Source organism: Sorex fumeus, unplaced genomic scaffold, assembly GCF_029834395.1.
Source record: "Sorex fumeus unplaced genomic scaffold, SorFum_2.1 ptg000020l, whole genome shotgun sequence".
In the NCBI taxonomy this organism is placed as follows: Eukaryota; Metazoa; Chordata; class Mammalia; order Eulipotyphla; family Soricidae; genus Sorex; species Sorex fumeus.
In genome coordinates, this window is record NW_026606077.1 from 6,776,589 (window position 1) to 6,801,279 (window position 24,691).

The following is a 24,691-nucleotide window of genomic DNA, read 5'->3' on the forward strand; positions in this document are numbered from 1 at the left end:
CATGCAGGGGCCCTGGGTTGGGTCCCCAGTACCCCACGGTGCTCCCAGTCATGGTCAACTGTGACCCCGGGGACAGTGAGTGGGGAGTAGCCGCTAGCACTTCCAGATATGGCCCCAAAGTCAACAAAAAGGCAAGGGTGAGTAAGGACCCAGGAGGGGCAGCCGGAGACCAGGTCTCTTCTGAGATGGCTCCTCCCCGCACCCCACAGGCCCTCACCCAGCCCTGGCCAGGACATGAGGGTTGAGGGTAGGAACCTCATTCCCAGGACAGATCATGTTCCCGGCATTCCCTTCCCAACCCCACTTCCGTCTTCTCTCCTTCAGTTCCCCTGGCCCTGATGCAGCCCCCTCAGCATCACGGATTCACGGAGGAGCAGGGGGAGGCAGGGAGGGGAGATCCGTGCCCCGAGTCAGACCCGAGCTGGTCCCCATGTGTCATGGGTGAGGTTCTCGAGTCTGGACCATCTGCTCGCTCCACCCAGAGGAAAGACACAGTCCCACACTTGAGATCTTGGGGAGGAGGGTCCACACTCCATCTCCCCACCCCGCCCTTCTCTCAGCGCCGGGGTTTCCCCTGCACATCAGATTCACCCCGGAAGCCTCCAGACGTGCCCGTCCAGCTGGGCCAGAGTGGGCAGTGGTGCAGCCTGGATCCTGTGGGAACCCCCGTGGCCCTCCCAAAGCTTCGGGCCAGCCCGGAGAACGGCCTGTCCTTGGGCCGAGGCTTGGAATCAGTCTTTGAACAGCCCCCCAGCACCCTCAGACCGGGGCCAGTGACTCTGCCAGGGCTGAGCCGTCTCTGGTCCAGCGCGTCCTCCCATGAGACGAGCCACTCAAGGTTCATGGGTCGGCCTGTGGCACCGAAGCAGCTCTCTGCCCCGTGCCCCCATCACGGGCTGTGTCCCTCTGGTCTTGGGCTCCCCAACTGTGAACAGACCCCGAGGAGTGGGCTACGCCCTGCCCACTGGCCTCTCCGGCCCCCCGCTGCCCATGGCAGAGCCCTGCAGCCTGTGTCTTCAGCCTCTTCCTCCTGTCCCCACCCTTTAGGTCCCAGCCCGGCCCACAGGGACGAGGCTGCTTGTGTTGGGCTGTCCAGGGGGCACGGGGCTGCCGCTGGCAGGGCTAGGGCGGAGGTTCCATAGCCAAGACTCTGGCTGGCCCTCAGGGAAAGACCTTGGGCTTTGGATAGGGACGCCTCGAGAGACAGCGTGGGGGCTCGGTGCCCACTCCCTCCGAATGCCCAGGGCACTTGGTACCAGTCCTCACCACCAGTGCCATCCTGTGCCAATGCATAATTCATGCCTCCGTGTGCCAATCGGTGCCAGCTTTAATTAGCTTCTAACTTTTTGCCATTTATTTTGCTATGAACACCTTATAAATAAGAGATGGAGGGGGGGGAACCGGGAGCGTGGCAGGAACGTGAGGGAACCAACGCCCCCCCTCAGGCCGCAGAGGGAGCGTGGGGGGAGGGGTGGGATTCCGAGGTGGGGGTCCAGGGAGAGCCAGGCCAGGCCCGGGGGCGCAGGTGAGGGCGACGGGATCCTGCGGCTGGGGGCGGGGCGCCAGCCCACCTCGTCTGCCTTCCCAGCCTAACGCTCTCACAAGCTGTGTCACGGCGGCCGCCACAGCTGTGCCAGGCTCCAAGGGCCCACAAACTAAACTGGGGCGCACACATGTTTGGTTTATGGAGGCAGGCGCTGCCCCTGGAGAGGGCGCACGGGCCAGGGGCGCAGACAGGAAGCAACAAACAGCTTTGCGGGGGCCAGGGATGGGATTAGGGGTGGGCAGGAGGCGGGAGGCGGGGCTCGGCTGGCACAAGGAAGGGGACCCGGAGGAGAGGTGTTTATGCTCTCTAGAAATAATGACCGGCCCTCCTGAGCGCAGGGACTTCTGCCTGAGTGCTGCTTTGTTCCCACAGTTTAGAAAACACTCAAAGTGGGTTTTTCTCTTCTCTCTCAACAGCAGCCTTGGGATATGTCAGGGAGCCTGGTGGGGGGCCATGTCCACTGACAGCCCAGGAAAAGCGAGGTTCAGGGGAGCTGGCCGAGGGAGGCCCCTGCCCACTGCTATCTAGCTGGCCAGCGCGGAGTTGCCCTCTGCCCGGCAGGCCTGCACTGTGGAACAGGGCTGAGGGGCGCCCTCGGGACAAGCCTGGATCCCGTCCCACTGAGGGAGTGAGGCTGATTGCGAACAGCAGTCTTTTCTGGATTCCTGCCCTCTTCCTTCTTCCCTCTCCCCACAGCCCCGAATCCCTCCTCCCTCCCTTCCCTTCTTATTCATGGACAGCCCTGGGGTCTGGGGGTCCGCCAGGACAGATGCCCCACGGCCCCCTCCCTGGCCATGTGCCGTCTCTGCCCTGTGCCTCCACGATCATGCTTTCCCGCCAGGCCTTCCACCTGCAGCAGGACTGACTCCTGGATTCCAGGTGGCATTCCAGGTTGTCCCCGGGACTCCTCCCGGGAGATTCAGGCCTCACCTCTGCCCCGGGGTTCTGGGCAGCCCTCCTGCCGCCGTGCCTGGAGTCTGCCTCTGATTGGCTGGCTGCCCCGTGGCTCTGCCCACTTACAGCCCCTGGACTACTCTGGCCGGGTCTTTTCTCACAGACCCCGCCCCTTCTAAGGCTCTGTTCCAGGGGTCCCATCCGATGGATTCCGCAGAGTCTTCTCGGGGGGCTGCCTGGGGGGCACCCTTCTGGATGTCCCTCCTCCACTGCCAGCCTGGCACCAGCCTGGCATGTGATCAGATCCCCCTTCTAGTTGGCTTCTGTCTCCAAATCCCCGGCTGGACAAGCTTCTCTGAGGCCCAAGGGCGTGACACGCGTCCGGGTGTCATCTGCACACAGAGGACTTCTCTTGAGATGCTCTTTAGAGGAAGGAGCAAAGACACATACTGGCCTTCTTGGATCCCGGGATCAAATGTGTCTCTTATCTGTCCAACTGAACGTGCCTGGAACCTTCTGCAGAGATGCGGCTGCTTCTGTAGAAACCTCGAAAAGATGTTTTTATGTGTCTGGGAACCAGGTCCGATGATGTTCAGGGCTTTCTCCTGGCTCCACGCTCAGGGATCACTCCTGGCGGTGCTTGGGGGACCACAAGGGGTGCCGGGGATCGAACTGGGGTCGGCTGCATGCAAGGTCAGAGCCGTGCCCACTGTACTGTCTCTCCCGCCCTGGGGAAGTGTTTCATGAGGTGGGTGAAGGTCGAGTTGATTGGTGGGGCAGCCCTGAAGTGGCTGAGAGAGAGGAACCCAGCGGGGGAGGAGACCATTACTCAGAGATTGACCCCAGACAGATCCTGGGAGGGCTGGAGTTTTGGGGGCACTGGGGCAGTGGTCAGAGGCCAAGTAGGGTCCCCCACGCATGCCGCCCTCAGCCTGCCTTTGGCTGGACTGCAGTCCAGTTCTTCATCTTTGGGATCCCAACTCTCCCAGGCTCCGCTAGCTGACACGGCACAGCACCTGCCTCACACGTGTGAATTGGATCCCCAGCACTGCCACAGGGAGCCGTGGTGGTCCCTGAGCAGGCCAGGGCCAGCATCCTTGGGAGCTACAGCTGCGGGAAATAGCTGGGTATGGCTCCTTTTGAAAATGAAAGCTCCAGGATCTCCCCACTGTGGGGAGGCCTGTGCGCGCCTCTGGGCCTGCACGCTGTCTCTCCACCTGGGGGCCTGTGTTTCTAGCCATCCGAGAAAGATCCTGCAATGGCTCCCATCCCTGCTTCCTTTCTAGGCTGGGGACCAGTCTGGGCTGGGTCACTGTCTCTATTGCCACACCCCATGGTTTGCTGCCTGCCTCTCTGTGAGGTTGCAAGTGCTATGTGCTCGCTCGAGTGAAATGTGGGCCCCTCACATTGTCCCCAGCCACTGTGCTGGATGAGAGAGAAAGAGAGAGAGAGAGAGAGAGAGAGAGAGAGAGAGAGAGAGAGAGAGAAGTGGGGGAAACTTCCTTTTATCTGCTGCCATCTCGCAACCCAGCCATCCCATTTTCCATTTTGCTTATCCTTTTTTTCCTTTTTGGGTCACACCCGGCAATGCCCAGGGGTTACTCCTGGCTCATGCACTCAGGAATTACTCCTGGTGGTGCTCGGGGGACCATATGGGATGCTGGGAATCGAACCCGGGTTGGCCGCGTGCAAGGCAGATGCCTTGCCGTTGTGCTATCACTCCAGCCTCTCATTTTCTATTTTGATTGGATACCTTCTCCCTGGGTGAGGCTGAAACTGACCAATGGGATTAATTAATTCTCCTGGCACTCTGTCCTTCCACTCCCGCTATATCACTATGACTTCATTTCCAAAGGGGATGGCTGGCTGGATTGGAGCTCAAGACAGTGGTTTGCTGATCCCTGGCCTGACAAAGTCCTGGCACATAGTAGTTGATCGTGCTTATGTCCCCTTGTCCTCAGTTGCTTCCTGCTGGGTCCTCGTTTTCCCCAGGATACAGAAGATGATGAGATTCTCACTTCTCAGCTGTGACCCGGCCACTGTCTGTGAAGCCTCCACTCTTCGGAGAAAGGCCCAACCAGGTGACCACCAGGACACCCCACATAGTGTTCAAAAATTTTTTTAGCTCCTGCTTCCACAAGGACACAGGCACTGTTCCGACACTCCGAGGCCCCACTGACAAATGCCTGGTTCCCCATCTGCAGACCGAGCCCCATCAGAGCCTGGTAACTTGATAGCCCATGGGGGCAACGTGGGAATCCGGAAGAGTCTGGGCTCACTAAGGGACCCCAACACGCTGGCGATGTCACTCACGTCATCCCTGAAGCCTGTTTTCTCTCTAGCAGGCCTGGTTTATCCTGCGAAACCAGGAAAATGACCTACCGGAAAAGGCTATGCAGCAGATAGAAGGAGCAGAGGCCCGGAAGACTGGCCCCATGGCTGCCATCAATCTGCCGATGGGCGGGTGGGAACAGCGACAAGTCGAGAAATCTTGTCCTGTGAGAAATAGTTCAAAGGAATCCAGGATGTTTAGCTGGGTGGGGGGGGGGGGGGAGAAAGATCAAGGTCAGGAAGTGATCCTTAATGCCCGCGAAGGCTCCTCCCTACCCCTAGAGGTGTGCAAAAAAAAAGGGGGGGGGGGCAAGTCCATCACTCCGGGGGATGCCCAAGGTCCCCTACGGGGATTATGGCCTCAGAGGCCTCTTCCAATCCCGGTTATTCCTTTGTTTCTGGAGGTCACACCCAGAAACGCTCAGGGGTGTCACTCCCGGCTTTGCACTCAAGACTTACTCCTGGTGGTCCTCGGGGTGGGGGACCAGATGGGAGGCCGAGGATGGGGCCCGGGAAGCCCGGGTGCAAGTGCAGCCTGCTAGCCCTGGGGCTCACTCATTTTTAAGCCCTGGGGGCGTCCTGAGCTCGCGTGCGGGCCAAGGCAATGGGGAGGGGGGCGGCAGGGCGCGCAGGGCTGGCGGCGCTCCCCCGCGCGGCGCTCCAGGACCCCGGGTGCAGAGAGGGGGCGCTTAAAGCCAACAGATGGCGCAGGCTCACCCAGGCCGAGCGCCCGCCCGCCCGCCCGCCCGCTGGCGCGATTCCCCCGCTCGGCCCGGGCACGGCGGGGACCCCGGCCCTCCCGGCGCCCCTCCGCCCGCGGGCACGCAGGTGAGCCCGGCGGGGCGCGGCTGCCGCGCGCACTGGGGCCGCTTGGGCGGCTCCGTCGGGGCCCCGTGGGGGGATCGCGGAGTTGCCACAGCAGCCGGTGCCATGACATCGGCGAGGGCAGCTCCGCCAGCCCTGAAATATTCATGCCCGCGCCCGCGGGGCCGGCGCGGGGCGCGGGGCGCGGGGGGCGGCGGGGCCGGCCGTGCGCGCGGCGGGGCCGGGCGCGGCGGGAGGCGAGCGGGGAGCGTCAGGAGGCGGGGACTGGGCGGCGGGGCCGCGCGGGCGGGGACGCGGGGAAAGTTGATCGCGGACTTGAGCGGCGGCGGGAGTGCGGGCGCGATGCGGGGCGCGGAGGCGCGTCCGACGGCGGCCGGGCGCTGAGCGGCGCGGGGCACGCGGCGCGCTGGAGCCGGGGCCGCGGGCCGCGCGGGGCGCGCCTCGCCCGAGCCCCCCGCGCGCCCCTGCGAGTTGCGGCGGGGAAGCGAGCGAGCAGCGGCCCAGGGGAGCCCGGAGCCGGCGGCTCGGCGGAGAGCGAAGCCCGAGGCGCACGCACACGGTACCCGGAGCCGCGCGCCGCCCTTCCCTCCCCGCGGCGGGAAAGTTGGGACCGTGGGGTCGCCGCCGCCGGACCACTTGTTCCCGGCGCGGGCATCGGGGCCTGCGTCCACCCGGGCCCCGGGTCGGCATCCCGCGTCCGCGCCCCGCGCCCGCGCGACCCGACGCGCGGCAACTTTGGGTCCCGGGAACTCGAATTCCCGGCGCGGGGGCCTTGGGAGGAGACGGGCACCCGCTTCCCGCACCCGGGTTTGGACGCGCTCGCGTCTCCGCGCCCCGGAGCCCTCCAGATCCGCGCGCTGGGCCCGGGCTGGGGAGGAATTCGGGGTGAAGGGGCGCCTGGGGACCCATCCGGTCCCCCGCTGCGCCCTCGATCCCTTGTGGGCGGCGGGGGCGGGGTGGGGCGTACCCCCAGCGGTGCTGGGGTGGCGGCCCCCGAAGTCACGTAGCTCGCCCCCTTCTCTCGTCGCCTCTTAGTGCCGGCGAGAGACCCCGGGGGACTCTTGCAGGCGCCCCTCGGATCCAGCTTGGGGGAGACGTCCCGGCGGCCGGGCGCGGGAGGTGCGGGCGGTCCCCGGGGCCCCGCGCTGCGCTCCTGGTTTCTGCGGGTCGGACCCGGGCGCGCGCGCGCGGAGCTCTGGTGTCCCCCGGCCGCGGCCGCACGGGCCGGCCACCTCTCGGGCTCCCGGGCTTTCCCGGAGCCGCCCGTACCCCGAGCCGCTGCCTCCGCGTGCAGCGCGACCCCGAACCCCCAGCCAGGTCTGGTGCTGTCGGCACCCGGTCTGGGCGGGGAAGCGGCCCCTTCCCGGGGAGCAACACGCCCCTCCGCGCCCCAGTCGTTCGCAACGCGTTGCCTGCTGTATTTTTCCCCCCACTAGTACTTTGCGCCTCACACCGAAGCCTTTGAGCTTCTTTGCAATCTGTCGCGTGTGGATTTTTAAACAAGCGGAAGAGGCACAGAAGGGCGTGTGTGTGCGCGCGCGTGTGTGGCTGTGTGTGCGTGTGTGTGGTTGTGTGTGTGTGTGAGAGAGAGAGAGAAGGAGAGGGAGAGGGTGAGAGAGAGAGAGAAGGAGAGGGAGAGGGAGGGAAGGAGGGGGAGAGAGAGAGAGAGAGAGAGAGAGAGAGAGAGAGAGAAGCTGCAGATGACTTGAGGCCCCTAGTTGAGCTCAGGAGCGAGGGGCTGAGCTGTTGGTTGGGTGCTAGTCGGGGGTCCGGGCTGGAAGGTTTGGTTCCTGTTGCAGGGTTAGGTGCATTGCGGTCAGCGCGGGTGGGGTGGAGGCTCTGTGGTCACCCTGTGGAGGAGGCTCTGGGAGGGTTGGTTCCCTTAGAATTAGGGCTGCTTGGCTGGGTTTTGCCCACGGGCTGGAAAGAGGGCACTACACAAGTGACCCGTCTGAATGGCAGGTGGAAGAGTGTGGGACCCCCCGAGCTGGCCCCTGGTCTCAGCTGGGAACTGACTCCCAGCCACACCTGCTTACCAAAGGGCCTGCGGGTCCCCCAAAGCAGCCTTGGAAGCCACAGCCCAGCTTCTGCGCGTACTCCCCATTTGGGGTTCGTTTCTCTGTGCTTTCTGTTTAATCTCCTTCCCTCGGAAGTCCTGGTGAGCGGGCACACAGGCTGAGAGCTGCAGGCCCAGTGACTGGGCATGTGGGCGCTCGTGCCCCGGGTGCTGGGTTGGGAGGCCAGCTCTGCGCCCCACAACTCTCGAATAGCTCCGATACCAGACACGATCCTTGAGTGATTAGAGTTTTCGGGAACATTTGAGAAGATTTGGTCCCTGTTCCCTTGCAGGGAACGAGCCTCCCGCAGTCTCCGCATGCAGGAGGAAGGGGCAGGGAGCTTAGGGAAGGAGGCTGACACGTCTGTCCTTGGACAGGGAGAGCAGCACTGGGCTCCGGCTTCACCATCAGGCCCCCGGGGCCCTCCTGTGCTGGGCTCACTAGTGTCCCCTTGTTTTCGGGGGTGGGGAGGGGGTTCATGCCAAGGGGAGCAGCATCTCACTTTCTGCTTCCTGTGCAGATGGAGCCTTGTGCATGTGCTGCGTGTCTGTCAGGTGAAGGGCCGGGGTTTCAGGAGCCGGGTTCTGTGCTCAGCCTGCAGGACGCCTGGGGCTGGGTCACACCTGTCCTTCAAGGACAGCACTGAGTGACCGTCCTCGACTTGAGCTGTCCCTCTCCGAGGGCGGCATGACTCATCTATGACACTGCGCGGTGTCTGCAGCTCCCCTCCTTGGGCTGAGGGGGGATCCTGACCAGGCTCCCTCTGGGCTCTGAGACTCACATCCTGCTCCCCTGCCCCCCCCCCCCAGGCCTCTACCCCCAGGGCAAGAGGGTGCTGCCCAGGCAAGGTGCCAGCTGTGAGGGGGAATGAAGGTGACCCTAAAAATGCCTGGGCTGGTGGGCAGCATCTGAGGGACTTGGGAGCATCAGGGTGGCCGAGGTCAGGGGCAGGGTGTGACAAGTCGAAGGTCACGGTTTGGTTCATGTACCCCAGCCCTGTCCACCGCGTTTCAGCCTCTCACCCGCCTGGAAGAGGGAGACCAGGCAGGGCTGCAGGGTGGCACGGGGAGCCGGGCCTTAGCATGGCCGGGCCTGAGGGACAGGGATGCTCGTGGGAAAATGGGTCTTCGGCCACAAGCACCAGGCCACTTGGCTCAAAGAACGATTTTCCTGCTCTTGCAGGTTGAAGAAATGCAGCGGGTGATAAAGCTGCCCTTTCAGAGGGACTGGATTGTCTTTGAACTCATTTCAAAGCCAATTATAGTGTTTTTTTTTTTAAGTAAATGTTTTTATTTTGAAGCCTGATAAGAGTTTTCTTGGCACTGGGGCAGTCCGGCTTGTTCATTCATAGCTGGGCAAGGTCATTCATGAGACGGGCCCCGATGGATGCTTATTTCAGAACAGGAGATTTCGCCTTCGGTAGATTGGAAGTAGGACTTGAGTTTTTCTGTCCCTAGCTTCATGCGTGGATGTGGGTGTTACTGCTCCGGGGGCCCCCACTGAAGCTTGGGCTGCCCGCCAGGGCGGTGTCTCCCCAGCCTGTGCATTCTCCCCTCCCTGCTGCCGGCCCCTCAGAGACAAGGAGCCTTGTACCAGCTCAGACTCCTGCTTCCTGCACTGCAGGCGCCTCTCCGGCTGACTCAGTGCCCAGTCGCTGTGCGTGGTCTGAATGGGCCATTGTCCAGTGATTGTCCCAGGGTCTTCTCTCGCCTCCTTGCTAACCGATCGTTACTCTACCAGTCACTTGGTGTGCCTAGAGCCCGTTTGAACTATTCAGGTTGGGTGCTTTGGGCTGGGTGCAGATGCCCACGTTGCCATATCCTGGGTTCCCAGTGTACATGTGTGAGGGTAAGGCCTCGAACTCAGCGTCTGGAGAGGCGGGAGCAGGTGTGGAGTGAAGCTGGGCCAAAAGAGGGGCGGCAGGGGTGCTGGCGCTGTGGAGGCCTGAGCACAGGGCCCTGCAGAAAATGGGCAACTGAAGGCAAAACCTAGCCATCAGGGAAGCGAGAAGAATGGTGACTCCAGGCCATAATGACGGCTCTCGGGGGGTTGGAAATTCCTCTCCTGCCTCTGAATAGCTCCGATAGTGGTGAGTGACCATGCAGAAGAGTCAATTCAGACACATCAGACCATTTAGGGGCCATATTTATTTTGGTTCAATATGAAATTAACTTTATTGAATTCCCTGGGGTAGAAAATGCTTATTGGTCCTAACTATTGACTCCGGGGTGTCAGTGAGAAACTTGGCGTATTTAAGAAGCAGCCCCATGCAGACCGCTTTCTAGTCTTTCACTGTGAAATTTAATCTGGCTCTGCCCAGGGGTGTGCCCGGCTCTGCACAGCGGTCTGGTTAAGGTCTGTGCTCTGGGCGCTCACCTGGGCAGGCATCGCGAGTCCTGGAGAGTCCTGGCCGCTGTGTCTGGAGGAGCAGAAGTCTGAGCCTGCCCCAGGGGCAGGGGCCTGGGGGTGGGGGACACAGCAGCTCCACGGTTCGTGGCAGGTTCCTGGGGGTTGTGCCTTGGGAGGCCTGTGGCCCAGCCCAGTCTGTGCACCTTGGTTGATGACCACTGGCTTAGGGTGGGTGGGTGGACCACTGAGAAGTGTCAGCCAGCCTCCACTGTGCTTTCGCAAAGGCTGCAGGCAGAGCTTTGAGATTCTGTCCTTCCCCCGCTGAGCTCTCCAGCCTGAGGCCTGGCATCCAGTCTCCTTGCCTCGGTGTTCTCGTCTGTGAAATGGCAGGGGTGTTTGTGGCCTGATTGCTCTGCCGGCTTGCTCTCAGCGTGAGCAAGAGGAAATGGAAAGCCTTTTGGGCCGCGCCTGGCACACACTCCACATGCAAAATGTAGTAGCTTTTATTTTTAGCCGGGTTGGCGTCCGCTTGGGCTGGGCACGTCGTATTCTCGCAAGGCGGTGAAATGTCCCCCTTCGTATGGGAGTTTTAACGATCTCGACATGCCTACACTGCAAAAATCTGGCTTTCTGGCATTTAGAGGGCTAGATCTGGCGATGCCGGCTGTGTGTTTGCGGGGGGCAGTTTTGCTTGGGGCTCACCTGCACCCTTTATTTACCTGCCTGAAGACCCTCTGGTGGAGAGGCTCAGCCACATGGCCAGATGGAGGCACTTTAGAGGAAAGGGCGAGTTTTAGAGGATGTGATCACCCTGGGTCCTTGTCAGGGGCCCTCGGGCCTCTCCCCAGAGGCCTGCATCCGGGCGTCACTCTGGAGCCTGGGGTTACAGCGACTTTGCTCGCGCGCCTCCCTTTCAGATGGTTCCCTTGGTTTGGGGCCTCTGCAGCTTGGGGCCACTCCAGGGATACTCGGGGCCACCAGCCCTGCCAGACAGCTCATGGCTCCAGCTCCACGCCAGAGGCAGCTCTGCTTAGACCCTTGTGCGGGGGCCACATGCAGTGGTGTTTGCAGGCCACCGGGGCTACACTTGGTGACTCTGGGGCTTCCACGCGCAAGGCAGGTGCCCAGCCCTTCCAGCCAATCTGTCACCTGGACCCGTCACTACTCCCCAGCTCCCTTAGACATCTGCGTTTGCGGCCTGTGCTCCAAAAGCTGGAAGGATCTTGGAGATGGTGAACCACCCTTTGAAGAGGGGAAACTGAGGCCCTGGCATCTGGAACAGGGCATGGTCCAGGCCTCTGGCTAGACTAGGAAAGTCGGAGGACTGCTCAGTCAAGGGCAGAGTCCCGCTCCCCCCAGCGCCCGCCGCCCAGAGCCAGCACCCGCATTCACCCCGGGGTGGGGGCCTCCCCGAGACGCCTCTTCCCCATCAGGCTGGAGCACCCCAGCCTTTTCCGAAAGGCCACGCTCCATCTGGAGAGGGCCGAGATGCCATTTGTGACAAGGGCCCCGCGCACCACCTTGATTGTGTCTGTTTCTGAAGAAGCCTGTAATTTGGGAGACAGGGGAAGCGAGGGAGGGAGGGAGGGAGGAGAGGAGAGAGGGCGAGGGAGGGAAGAGGGAGGAAGCCAAGGAGGTGGCTGGGACCAGGTCTCAGGGGCCCATTCGAGTCACTGGTTCTGTCCCCAAGGAGTGCGGGTTGCGGGCGCCCTCCCTGGACCCCCTCTTTCTCTGCACTGCTTCTCTCTCTCCCTGGCCAGGGCCCAAGCCCCCTCGTTCTGTCCCAGGTAGGACCTGAAGCCCTCCTCACCCCTGGCCCGCATGCCCACACCCCTGCAGGGGGCTGCTGTTCCCCAGGGTTCCGGGAGAGCAGATGACACCTTCACGGGCCCAGTGGTCACAGACCTCTGAGCCAGGCCGCTCTCTGCCTCTCTGTGGAGCTCAGTGCTCGAGGCCAGTCTTAGCATAGGGGCAGTGTGGGTGGGCAGCGGGGCAGCGGGGCCAGACTCCCCCTCCTCTGTGTTTTAGGGTCCCAGGCCCACTTCTGCGGAGGCCTTTCATTCAGCCATTTATTTTTTTGCTTTGTGGGTCAACACCTGGCGATGCTCGGGGGTTCGACCTGGCTCTGCACTCAGGGCTCCCTCCTGGCGGGGCGCAGGGTGAGGGAGCCTGTGGGGTGTCAGAGATGGAACCCGGGTCTGTCGTGGGCAAGGCCAGTGCCTCACCCACTCTGCTGTCCCCCCAGAACCTCCCTTAAGCCCACTTAGTCGCTCATTGGGGTACTGAGCATCTCTGGGGCAGTCTCTGTTCGTTTGTGGGGCGTTCATGCTGAGAGTCTGCGGCTTTGCTGCCCACTGGACATAGAATCAAAGCAAACTGGGCAGAGCCATAGGACAGCAGGGAGGGTGTTTGCTTTGCACGTGGCTGATGTGGCATCCCATGGGGGAGGTCTGGGTTCAATCCCCAGCACCCCATATGGTCCCCTGAACTCCACTGGTAATGGTTCCTGAGCACAGAGCCAGAAATAACCACTGAACTTCGCTGGGTGTGGCCCCAAAACAAAACCAACCAACCAAACAAAAAATCAAAGCCAACCATGGCTGTAGTTTTAAATCTTCTAGTTAGAAGTTATTTGGGTAACTAGATAAATCTAGCCAGTTAGAAGTGGGTAATAGCCTATCTTATCTGACCCAGTATATCCAAATGACCATTTCAATATACAGTCACTATAAAAATGATTGAGTGGTTTTTTGTTTTTGTTTTGGCAATGCTCAGGGCTTACTTGTGGCTCTGTGTTCAGGGATCATTCCTGGTGGTCCCCGGGGAACATAGTGCCTTACCCACTGGACTGTCTCTCCTGCCCCAGAAATGATTGAGTTTTTAATATCGAGGCCAACCCTAGCAGTGAGCAGGGGACTTGGGGAAACTCCAGAGCCCCAAATTGAAGCTTGTCTAAAGGCCCAGGCCTGAGTCAGCCGGGTGGTGTTTGGACGCCCATAAGGGCTACACGCAGCAGTGCTGTGGGCAGGGCGGGCATCATGCAATACCAGCGCTCAGGCTTGGGGTCTTACACGCTGAGAGGGTGCTCTCCCTACATGCTGAGTAGTGCGCTACCATTTGAACCATCTCTGTGGCCCGTCAGTGAGGTCTTCCTCACCCCCCAGCCCTGATTTTTGTTCCTAGTCATTAGACGCCAGTGTAATTTTAGTTCTCACAGCTCTTCCTAATTTGGTCATGGCACATTTCAAGTGTTCAGTGGCCATATGACTGCTGACTACCTAATTGGGCTGGTTGACAGTTAGACCATAAATACACGTGCTCCTGGGGCCCTCAGGAAGCCCAGGGAGTGGGTCATGCTAAAGAGAGAAGCTCGGGTGGCTGACGGGGCAGCTTGGAGGCTGGGAAACCTGATTCACTCCTGTGAGCCTGGCAGGGGTGGGAGAGGAGGGGCTTGGAGGAGAGAGGCTTCGTGCCCCCTGGAAGCCCTCCAGCCTCTGTTCCCCCCACCCCCTCGCCCTCAGCTGAGCTTGGGATGCAGTGTCCCCACCCTCGGAGACCCAAGTAAGGTGGCGCTGAAAGCAGATGCCTGTACCCCTGGGTCGGGGGTGGAGGGGTGGGGTCTGCGCATTTTTTCCATGGTGAGATCAGGATAAAGTTCATTGTCCACTTGGGAGTTTCTGAGCAGGAAAGAGGGTGGTCAGGCCAGTTGAGGACGTCACAGCAGGGTGGGACATTTGGGCCGCCTGTGCTCTCTGGGGAGAGGGTCTGGCCTGTCCAGAGTCGGGGGCCTGGGGGGCTTAGCACACCTATCTGCCCGCCTTTCCCCTCTCCCGGGCTTGGGGAGGGAGCCCTGGAGGGAATCCTGGGGCTCAGGGAGACTTTCCATGGGCAGAGTGCTCAGGGCCGTGTGGACCTTCCTTGCTTGGTGATTAGGAAGTGACCCACTGGGACCAGGGCGGACATTTGGGCCTGTCCCTGGGCACAGTGGCCAGGGCACATGCTCACCCCGCCTCAAGGGGGCGCCGCAGCTATCATGCAATTACCCAGAAACCAACTCAGAAACACAAAATGTTGGCAAATAATTTAGATAATCAGAAGCACTTTGAGGCCTTCTATTCACTTATCAGAGACCTTCTAATTTTGTCATCATCGTTCCTCCGCCTCCTCCTCCTCCTCCTCCTCCTCCTCCTCCTCCTCCTCCTCTTCCTCCTCTTCCTCCTCCTCCTCCTCTTTTCTTTTTTGGGTCATATCCAATGATGCTCAGGAGTTCCTGGTTCTACACTCAGGAGTTACTCCTGCCGGTGCTTGGGTCCATATGCGAGGCAAGCACTAACCCACTGACTGTCTCTCCAGCCTACAGAACCTTCTGCAGGCTGCTGGGCCCTGTGGTGTCTGGGTCGTGGCCTCTGCCATGGGTGTAGGCCAGCATCAGGAGAAGCACCTGGCACTTCCTGTGAGCCAGGCCTGGGCTTCTCCGAGCCTCTCCTCAGCGTCCTGGCTTGGTCCTGACACCTCCCTGTAAGGTGGGACTAGCATCGGCTCCTTCACCTTCTCTGCTCTTCCCTCTGCCCTGCACTTAGAGACCAGGTGAACCCCGATTCTGAGGGAAGCTGAGCCCAGAAGGGACCAGCATGACCCTGGGGCTGCACCGGGCAGTGGCAGTGTGCCACCGTGGGGCAACGGCTGGCTCCATGGTTTGGAGGATCGGGGCATTAATAGAGTCAGGTGTGTGCTGTGTTCATTAAACCGCATCAGTCAGAAGTGTGGTACTGTGGTACTCACCAGCATTATGTGTGGACATCCATGGGAGTGGCCGACAGCTTTTGGCAGGCCCCGGGGCTGTCCCAGACAGCTGGCCCCATGGAGCGCCCTTGTCTCTGCCCTGGGCCTCCAGTTCTTCCTACCAGTATGATAGGGGGAGGGTCAGTGCATGACCTCTGCGTTCCCAGCCCACACCCTTCACTGGCCAGAATGGGCAGCAAGCCATGTGAGCGCGTGTGTGTGTATGTGTGTATGTTTGTATATGTGTGCATATGTGTATATATGTGTATGTGTTTATATGTATGTGTGTATATGTGTATGTGTGTATGTTTGTGTATATATGTATGCGTGTGTATGTTTGTATATATGTGTATGTGGGTGTGTGTATGTGTGTATGTTTGTGTATGTTTGTATGTGTTACATGTGTATATGTGTGTGTTTGTGTATGTGTGCATATTATGTGTGTATGTGTGTATTTGTGTATATGTGTTATGTTTGTGTGCGTATGTGGGTGTATGTGTGTATGTTATGTGTGTATGTGCGTATTTGTGTGTATGTGTGGATGTTTGTGTATGTGTGTATGTGGGTGTAGGTGTTATGTGTGTATATGTGTGTATGTTTGTGTATGTGTGTGTATTATGTGTGTATGTGTGTATTTGTGTATATGTGTGTATGTTTGTGTATGTGTGTATGTGGGTGTAGGTGTTATGTGTGTATATGTGTGTATGTTTGTGTATGTGTGTATATTATGTGTGTATGTGTGTATTTGTGTATATGTGTGTATGTTTGTGTATGTGTGTATGTGGGTGTAGGTGTTATGTGTGTATATGTGTGTATGTTTGTGTATGTGTGTATATTATGTGTGTATGTGTGTATTTGTGTGTATGTGTATATGTTTGTGTATGTGTGTATGTGGGTGTAGGTGTTATGTGTGTATATGTGTGTATGTGTGTATATTATGTGTGTATGTGTGTATTTGTGTGTATGTGTGTATGTGCATGGCAGAGCAGAGAGAAGAGAGGCAGAGGGGAGAGGGGAGAGAGGCGGGGCGGGGAGCCCCGAGCGCCTGACCAGCCGTGCTTCCCCTGTCCTTCCTCAGTGACCGCAGGCCCAGGCGCTCGTGTGGGAGTGGGGGCCGGTCTGTGTGTCTGGGCACGTGTGGCGAGCGAGGGGCTGCCCTGGCCGGGCCTGCCTGAGGCTGCTGGAAACTGGAGCCCGAGCCGGAAGTGGGGAGCCCATGAATAATACAGTGGAGGGCAGCTGCTAACTGGGTGACCTGGTTGCAGCTGGTGCTTCTGGGGGAGCCGGCGTGAGGCCTGGGCGTGTGGACAGGGGCAGAGGGGGCGGGACTCAGGGCGGGGCAGGCCAGGCTTCTCCCTCTGGCTGGCCAGCGCGAGTTCTTGGTGCCGTGGGCCCCTCTGTGCCTCAGGCCTGTGGCCCTGTGTCTGTGTATCTGGGCACGTGTGTACCTGGTGTGCCCGTGTGTGTGTGTGTGTGTGTGTGTGTGTGTGTGTGTGTGTCTGGGCACGTGTGTACCTGGTGTGCCCGTGTGTGTGTGTGTGTGTGTGTGTGTGTGTGTGTCTGGGCACGTGTGTATCTGGTGTGCCCAGGTGTGTGTGTGTGTGTGTGTGTGTGTGTGTGTATAGAAAGTCCAGACCCCACCCCCAACCCTGCCCGAGGCCTCGCCCTGCCCTCTGCTCTGGCTGCTTGCTGAGTGGGCAGTGGCCTGCCCCATGGGAAACCCTTCCTGTGGTCACCCTTCTTACCCTTTTAAGCTGTCCACTCTCCCGCCTTTCCTGGTGGCCTCTGAAGACCCAGGCCCGGTCAGGACTGTCCTGTCTTCCATGGTTCCACCTCTGAAGAGCTCTGGTGAATGGGAGTGGATGGCCCCTCCCCCGGCTGGCTCATGGCTGTGTGCCAGCCTCCTGCCTGGACCCCTCGGGACACCTGGCGCCGTCCAGAGGCCGATGGTGGCCTTTCCCCGGAGAGTAGAAGGAGGAGGGGAGGCATCCCGGGAGCTTATGGGTAGCCCAAGGGGGGCCGGGGTGGCCAAGGTGAGATGCTAGGAGCCCCTCTGGGGGCTGGCTCTGCCCCTGGCCTTCACCTGCTCCTTTGTCCCAGGCTCAGCAGAGACCCAGAGCCACCTCTCATCGGCTGTCCCCACCCGCTCCCCCGGCCGTGGAGCCTCAGTCTCCAGCCCCTCCCCTACCCGTCTGCAGACTCGCTTCTGCTCCCTCCGGGGGACTTGGGGGGCTCTGGCTGATGTGGGGAGACCCCGGGCTGTGTCCTCCTTGCTGTGCTCATTGCTTACCTGGGGGACGTTTCTCCCTGGGCGCTGGTACCACCTAGCTCCAGGCCTAACTCTCCACGAGCTGCTGGGAGACTCAGGGTGCATAATTAATCTTTCTGTTCTTCAGTTTTCTCATCTGGAAAATCAGGATAATAACATACCTAGCTCAGAGGGGGATTGGGAGGGTTAATGAAATATTAGATGTCAAATGCTTAGAAAAAGTGCCCGCCGTGTAGTACACACTCAACAAATGCTATGACTTGTTAGTATGCCCCCTTTATCCTCAGTTTCCAGTAATTCTCAGCGACTCACAGTCTTGCAGCTGCCAGTGGGTTGCCAATACCTATCCCGTCATCCTCCTTAAAAGGCTGTGTCACTTCAAAGGAGCTGGAAGGGGGTGGGCAGTCCTAGAAGACTTCCTGGAGGAAGGGCCCTTTCCCTAAGCCACAGCTTCTCTCTGTGCTGTAGACGAGAGTGGGAGGAACAGTGGTTAGTCACACTGATAGTGATGCCAAACCAACTGGGAGCCCCTTTAGCCAACCTTTACGTGGTAGGAGAAGACACACAGGAGCCTGGATAGATCACCCGTGTGCAGCTGACTCGCCACCGGGTGACTGTTCTCACGAAGGTCACCACATTCAAACCATAAAATGATGGGTCGCAGGCCACCTGCCCATCACTGGTCCCTCAAGCTTCCTCCTACCCTGATCCATTTGTCTGATTCTGGGCTTTACATGAATTGACCCCCACTGCCTGTTTTCTGTGATCCCTCCCGACCCCCTTATTCGCGAGTCATCCCATTGTGTTATATTACTTGGTTCCTTTATTTTCTCCCCGTCGGGGAATCGAACCCCGGTCTCCCGCGTGACAGGCGGGGATACTCACCACTATACAGCGATAGCACAGCGGGTAGGGCATTTGCCTTACAAGCGGCCAACATGGCCGCCCCGAGTTCGATTCCTCCGCCCCTCTCGGAGAGCCCGGCAAGCTACCGAGAGTATTCGATATGCCAGACACAGTAACAACAAAGTCTCCAATGGAGACGTTACTGGGTCCGCTCGAGCAAATCGACGATCAACGGGAGGGCCTTTATTTTCTAGCATTCAGTGTGTAACAAGACATTCTACCATAGCCCACTTTTTTTTTTTTTTTACTTTTGGGCCACATCTGGCAGTGCTCAGGGCTCACTCCTGGCTCTGTGCTCAGGGATCACTCCTGGCGGGTTCGGGGATCAGATGGAAATGCAGGGAAACCAACCTGCACCAGCCACATGCAAGGCCAGCACTCGACCCGCTGTCCTGTCTCTCAGCCCCTGCCGACCCGCCTCTCGCCCACTCTCCCGTGCTGGCCTGTCAGGCTGCCACACTCTGTTCTGAGTGTCAGTTTTGCTTTTATGGGGTCTGCAGTTCTCTTGGGAGCACCGGGGCCTGCAGCACTGCAGGCTTTGGGGTAACTCAGGCAGCCGTCTGAACGACGCTTGCCGTCCTATAATGTCAGTCTGGCTTGGTTCTTGGGCGCGTTTGTTTTCTTGGGGTGTTCTGCATTTCCGCCTATACAGTTTAGAGCCCGATCTTGAAATTCCACTAAAGCCCCATGAGGGCAGATTGAGACAACATTGGAAGCCTCCACCTGCCCCCACACCCACATACAACTGGCTCCCCTCCCAAAGCCACGTTTCCATGGCGTCCGTGCCCCCAGCTCTAAATGGTAGTTGCCTGTTCTTTCTCCTCATACCTGTGGGGAATACCTCATTCCCTGCTGTAGGATTTTTGAGTCTGTAGCTGGAGGTGGGGTTCCTGCATCCCACGGGAATTCCACTTACTAGTCCTTTGCCTAGTTTCAATTGATGAATTCCATCTCATCACTTGAAATCTTCACCATGTTAAGCTTTTCAGACCAGGAGCAGGAACTATTTCTGCATTTACCTTGGTCTTACTGAACTTCTTTCATGAGTGCCTTTTAAATTTGTTTGTGTTGAGGCCTTCCACTTCTTTTATTAGATCAGCTTCTGTGTGTTTTATGGTTTGGGTACTATTATAAATCATATTTCAAAATTGTTTTCAATTTTAAACCCTCGTTTCTGGTGTGTAGAAGTAAACTTGATTTTCAGTTTTTGCAACTGATTTTTGAAAATAGTCACCTGATACAATAACCTTCATTAAATTTGCTTATTAGCTGACAGTTTAGCTATAGAATATTTTGTTTCTTTAACACATGCTGTTATGTTTTATATTAATAAAGACTATTTTATAACTTCTTTATAACACTTATGTTTTTTTTTTTCTTGCCTTATTGCAATCACAGAGCCTAGTATAATGTTCAATACAAACAGTTGTAGCGAACATCCTAATTTCGCTTAGAGTAGTTCTCATTAGTTTGCATCCGGTTTTTGGAGATGTCGTTTATCTAACCAGGGAATTTTTGTTCTATCCTTACTTCCACATTTGTGTAAGATATACATAACAAAATCTTCCATCTAAAGCACTTGTTAAGTCCAGTGAAATATGGTTACAATTTTTGCATTTGCAGCTGTCACTCCCATCAGGTTCCAAAGTTTTCATCCTCTTGAATTCACCTCAACTCTGCACCCATTGAACAGTCTTAGACTACCCGGGGGCTGGGGCAGCGCGCCTGCGTTGCGTATCCAAGACTTGTGTGGTCCATGGCGTTCCGTCCCTCCAGTTCTAAACCACAGTTGCCTGTTCTTTCTCCCCGTATCTGTGGAAGCCTCTGTTCTATTTCCGGACTCTGAATTTGATTCCTGTGGGCACTTCACGTAAGAGGCTTCCAACAGTCTTTGTCTTTTGTGTTTGTCTGGTTTGGTGGAGCTTGGTGTTCTCAGGGTCCATTCATTTTGGAGCATGTATCAGAAGTCCATTGCTTTTGAAGACTGAATAACACTCAGTTGTACATCTACGTGACACTTTGATTTTCCATTCATTTGTTGATGGATATTTGGATTGTCCCCACCTTCCGGCCACTGGACTATACTGTTAGGAATATTTATGGACCAGCCGTGCTTTCCGGGAACCAGCTTCATTCCCTGCTACAGGATTTTTGAGTGCGTAGCTGGAAGTGGAGTTCCCACATCCCATGGAAATTCCACATCTACTTGTTTGAGAACCCATCATTCTGGTTTCTGAGGAGGCTCCACGATCCTATATTCTCACCAGTCAGACAGAAGACTTATCATTTCTCCACATTCACTACAATTTGTCATTATTACTTTTGTGGTAAGAGCCATGTTAATGGAGGATGAAGTAGGATCTGATTGTGATTTTGATCTGTGTTTCCCCATCGGCCCTTGGTATGTCTTTTCTGGAGAAATGTCTATTCGAGTCCTTTACCTAGTTTTCAGTGAGGTCTTTTGAGCTCTTTTGTTATTATTAACTTGTAAGATTTATGTATTTACAATTCTGTGTAGCAATAATTTATCAGATATATGATTTTCAAGTATTTTCTCCCATCCTGTACCTGCTTTTTCACTCGCCTGATAGTGTCCCTCGATAAACAACAGTTGCAGACTGTGAAGTCCAATTCGTTTTTGGGGTTGTTGTTTGCTTTTGATGTCATAGCCAAGAAACCGTTGTTCCCAAATAAAGGGCGTTTGGAGGATCCTCCCAGGATGGGAGATGCATGTTGAAAGTAGACTATGGACCAAACATGATTGCCACTTAGTGCCTCTTTTGCAGACCACAACACCCAAAAGGAGAGAGAAAACAAAAGGGAATGCCCTGCCACAGAGGCAGGGTGGGATGGGGAGGATGGAGGGTGGGAGGGATACTGGGATCCGTGGTGGTGGAAAATGGGCACTGGTGGAGGATGGGTACTCGATCATTGTATAATTGAAACCCAAGCACAAAAATTTGTAAGTCTGCAACTGTACCTCATGGTGTTTCACTAATAAAATATATATATATATATTTTATATATATAAAATATATATATATTTTATATATATATAAAGAAACCGTTGCAAAACCCCATGCCGTGACGAGTTCCCACTATATTTTCTTCTAAGCCTTTTATAGCTTTAGTTTTCACTTGTAGGTCTTTGATTCATGTTTCATTTTCTGTAGCGAGTATTTGGCAAAAGCCAAACTTAATTCTTTTGCCAGTGGATGTTCTGTTTAATCAGCACAAACACCAAAACCATGGTTGTTTTTGGTTTTGTTTTTGTGCCACATCTGGTGATGCTCAGGCGCTTCTCCTGGCTCAGTGCTTGGGGGAGGGGGTGTCTCTCAGTGCTCGGGGGGATCGTGCAGTGCTAGAAATGGACCCCAGGGCTCCTGCATGCCAAGCCTGCACTTCAGCTCCCTGATCTTTCTCCCCAGCCCCTAATGAGCAGTGTTTATTGAGAAGACTGCCCTCTCCCCATTGAAAGGCTTGCGACTCTTGTGAAATGCATATTATACATATATGCACACAGGGGTGACTTCTGGGATATCTGTTCTGCTCCGTTGGTCTATATTCTTTTTTTTTTTTTTTTGCTTTTTGGGTCACACCCAGCAATGCACAGGGGTCACTCCTGGCTCTGCACTCAGGAATTACTCCTGGCGGTGCTCAGGGGACCATATGGGAAGCTGGGAATCGAACCTGGGTCAGCCGCGTGCAAGGCAAATGCCCTACCTGCTGTACTATCGCCACAGCCCCAATTGGTCTATATTCTTGTTCTCGCAGAAGTACCATGCTGTTTTGATTACTGTAGTTGACTAACAGATTTTAAAATCAGAACATGTAAGTCCTCCAATTTTGTTCTTTTTCAAGGTTGTTTTGGCTATTCAGGTTCCCTTTGGATTCCATATTTATTTTCTTTTTTTTGTTTTGGGGCATACCCAGTGACGCTCAGGATTTCCTCCTGGCTCTACACTTAAGGATCACTTCTGATGGGCCTGGGCGACCATATGTGGTGCCAGGGATCGAACCTGGGTCGACTGCATGCAAGGCCAGTGACCTACCAGCTGTACTATTGCTCCATATATCTGGGATTCGTGGCTGTGACCCCCTTATCCTTTCACGGGAGTCCTGTCTAGTGGTGGGCACCCTAATGCCCGGCCCGTGCCCGCAGGGGAGTAGTCGTTGGCCTAGGAGAAACAGCGTTCAGAGAGACGAATAACAATGAAGATGATGGAGATCAAAAAGAATATGAAAACAAATGGAAAATCTTGTGGCAGGTGAGAACAGACGACTCGTTAAAGAAACTTTGGTACATTTACAAAATGGAGTACTATGCAGCTGTTAGAAAAGATGAAGTTATGAAATTTACATACAAGTGGTACTACATGGAAAGTATTATGTTAAGTGAAATGAGTCAGAAAGAGCAGGATAGACACAGAAAGATTGCATTCATCTGGGGAACATAAAGCAACAAAAAGGGAGACTAACACCCAGGTATGGCTGAGATTAGTACCAGGAATTTTGCTCCATGACTTGAAGGCCAGCCACATGTGCTAGGTGAAAAGGAAGCTCAGATAGAGAAGAGAGCACCAAATAAAGGGTGTTGTGAGGACCCTCCCAGGGTGGGAGAGACATGCTAAAAGTAGTCTATAGACCAAACATGATTGCCACTCAATGCCTCTCTTGCAAAACACAGTACCCAAAAGAAGAGAGAGAGAACAAGGGGGAATGCCTTGCCACAGAGGCAGGATGGGACGGGGGGATGGGGGATGGGAGGGATGCTGGGACCCGTGGTGGTGGATGATGGGCACTGGTGGAAGGATGGGTACTTGATCATTGTATGACAGAAACCCAAGCACAAAAATTTATAAGTCTATAACTATACCTCATGGTGTTTCACTAATAAAAAAAAATTTAAAAAAACCCAAACCCAGATAGACTAAAAAAAAAATCTTGTGGCAGGACACAAATGAAATCAATGGAAGAGAGACATGCCATGAGTGGGAGAGAAGAGAAAGAGTTCTTTGATCGGTCAGTTCTTCGACCACCTAGGCCCTTTCTGACATAGGTTAAAAAAAGATCCACCACTTACCTTTCCTGACGTCTTCGTGACTCCTGGGATTGTAGCCAGTGCTCGTCGCAGGGGTCCCTTGTGCCCTGCCCCACGTTGGGTGCCACCTGTCCCGTCCCATGGGACTAGTCAACGTGGGTAACAGGGAGAGGGTGCAAGAGTGGAAGAAAGAGACAGGCAGCAGGATTAGAGCATAGGGAGCAAAAGCTGAAGCTGCTTTATTGTAAATTCAATAGCATTTGTATACGTTGAGATTAAACTTTGTTCCTCATAGCTTTGGGGCAGAGGCAAAAAAGGGTAGTCATGGGACAGATGGGCGAGAGAACAGGTTATCTGGGCTCTTCAGAAGGCTACTCCTTAAACCACAGACTGATATCAAGAATGTCAGTATTGTTCTTTAATTCCTGTTGGTCAACCGTCCTGTTCTTGTGAAATGCCTTTCTTAACCCTGTAAATGTTTTATAGGCAATGTCTTGGCAAGCTATCGAGAGTATCTTGCCCGCATGGCAAAGCCTGGCAGGCTACCCGTGACGTATTCAATATGCCAAAAACAGTAACAGCAAGTCTCACAATTTGTTGTGAGATGTTACTAGTGCCCGCTAGAGCAAATCAATGAACAACGGGGGGACAGTGCTATATCTTTAGGATGGGTTTTTCTGTTTCTGTGCGGGAAAAAAAGGATTGTGCTTCTGCTTGGGATTGCATTAAATCTGATTGTCACCTTGGGTAGGAGAGTACCTCAACAATATTAAATCTTCTAATCCATAGTATGGCATGGCTTTCCACCCATTTTTGTCTCTTTAATTTCCTTCAGTAATGTTTTACAGTTTTCAGTGTGCAGTTTCTCTCTTAAATATTTTATTCATTTTAAAACTGATGTCATGGAGTTTTCTAATATTCAATTTGGAATATTTAATGTTAGTATATACAGATTAACCTTTTTGGGGGTGTTTATTTTGTTTCCTGGAAGTTTGCTGAATTTATTAGCCATAATGGTTGTTTTTTTTAATGATGTCTTTAGAGTTTTCTACATATAAGATTATGCCATCTGTGCATGGAGATGATTTTACTTTTTTTATTTTAATTTTAAATGGAAAAGTTCTTGCCTAATTGCTCTGGCTAGAATATCCAATGCGGTCTTGAGTGGTTATGGAAGTAATAGTAGGCATACCATATTGTTCCTGATTTTAAGGAAATAGTTTCATTCATTAGCTCTTGAGACTAGTATTGGTCTCCCCTACTTCCTTTTTGCTAAGAACTTTCTCAAATCATAACTGTATATGAAATTTCACCAAGCGCATTTTCTTGTATCTATTGAAATGATCATATAATTTTTCTTTTGATTATGCGGTTGACTGTATTGATTGATTTTTGAAAGTCAGCTAACCTTGCATTCCTAGGGAAAGAAATCCAACTTTGTCACAATGGATTACTCTTTTTTATCCTTTGTGGTTTCATAATCCCTTATCTGTTGTTAGAGTAGCTATCAAAATTTTTCTTTTTCAATGGGTCTGTGGATTGTTAATATTCTGCTTAAGATTTTTTCGTCTGTGCTCATGAAATAGAATTGACCTGTGATTTTCCTTCCTTGCTCTAGTCAGATTATAGTGTCATTATTGCTGAGCTCACAATATAAATGGGAAACTGGTTCTTCTTTTCTATTTGTCTAC

At 55.3% G+C, this 24,691-nt stretch overlaps 1 protein-coding gene across 1 annotated transcript in view; it reads left to right on the plus strand.

Annotated features, from left to right (window-relative positions):
• The first annotated feature begins 5,515 nt into the window (after nt 1–5,515).
• The window catches only part of LOC130022617 (cadherin-23-like), a 320,780-nt gene continuing 301,604 nt past the window's right edge, over nt 5,516–24,691 (plus strand). The window contains exon 1 of the mRNA XM_056113382.1: nt 5,516–5,599. The gene's annotated coding sequence lies outside the window, so the exon portion shown is untranslated. The remainder of the gene's footprint in view (nt 5,600–24,691) is intronic.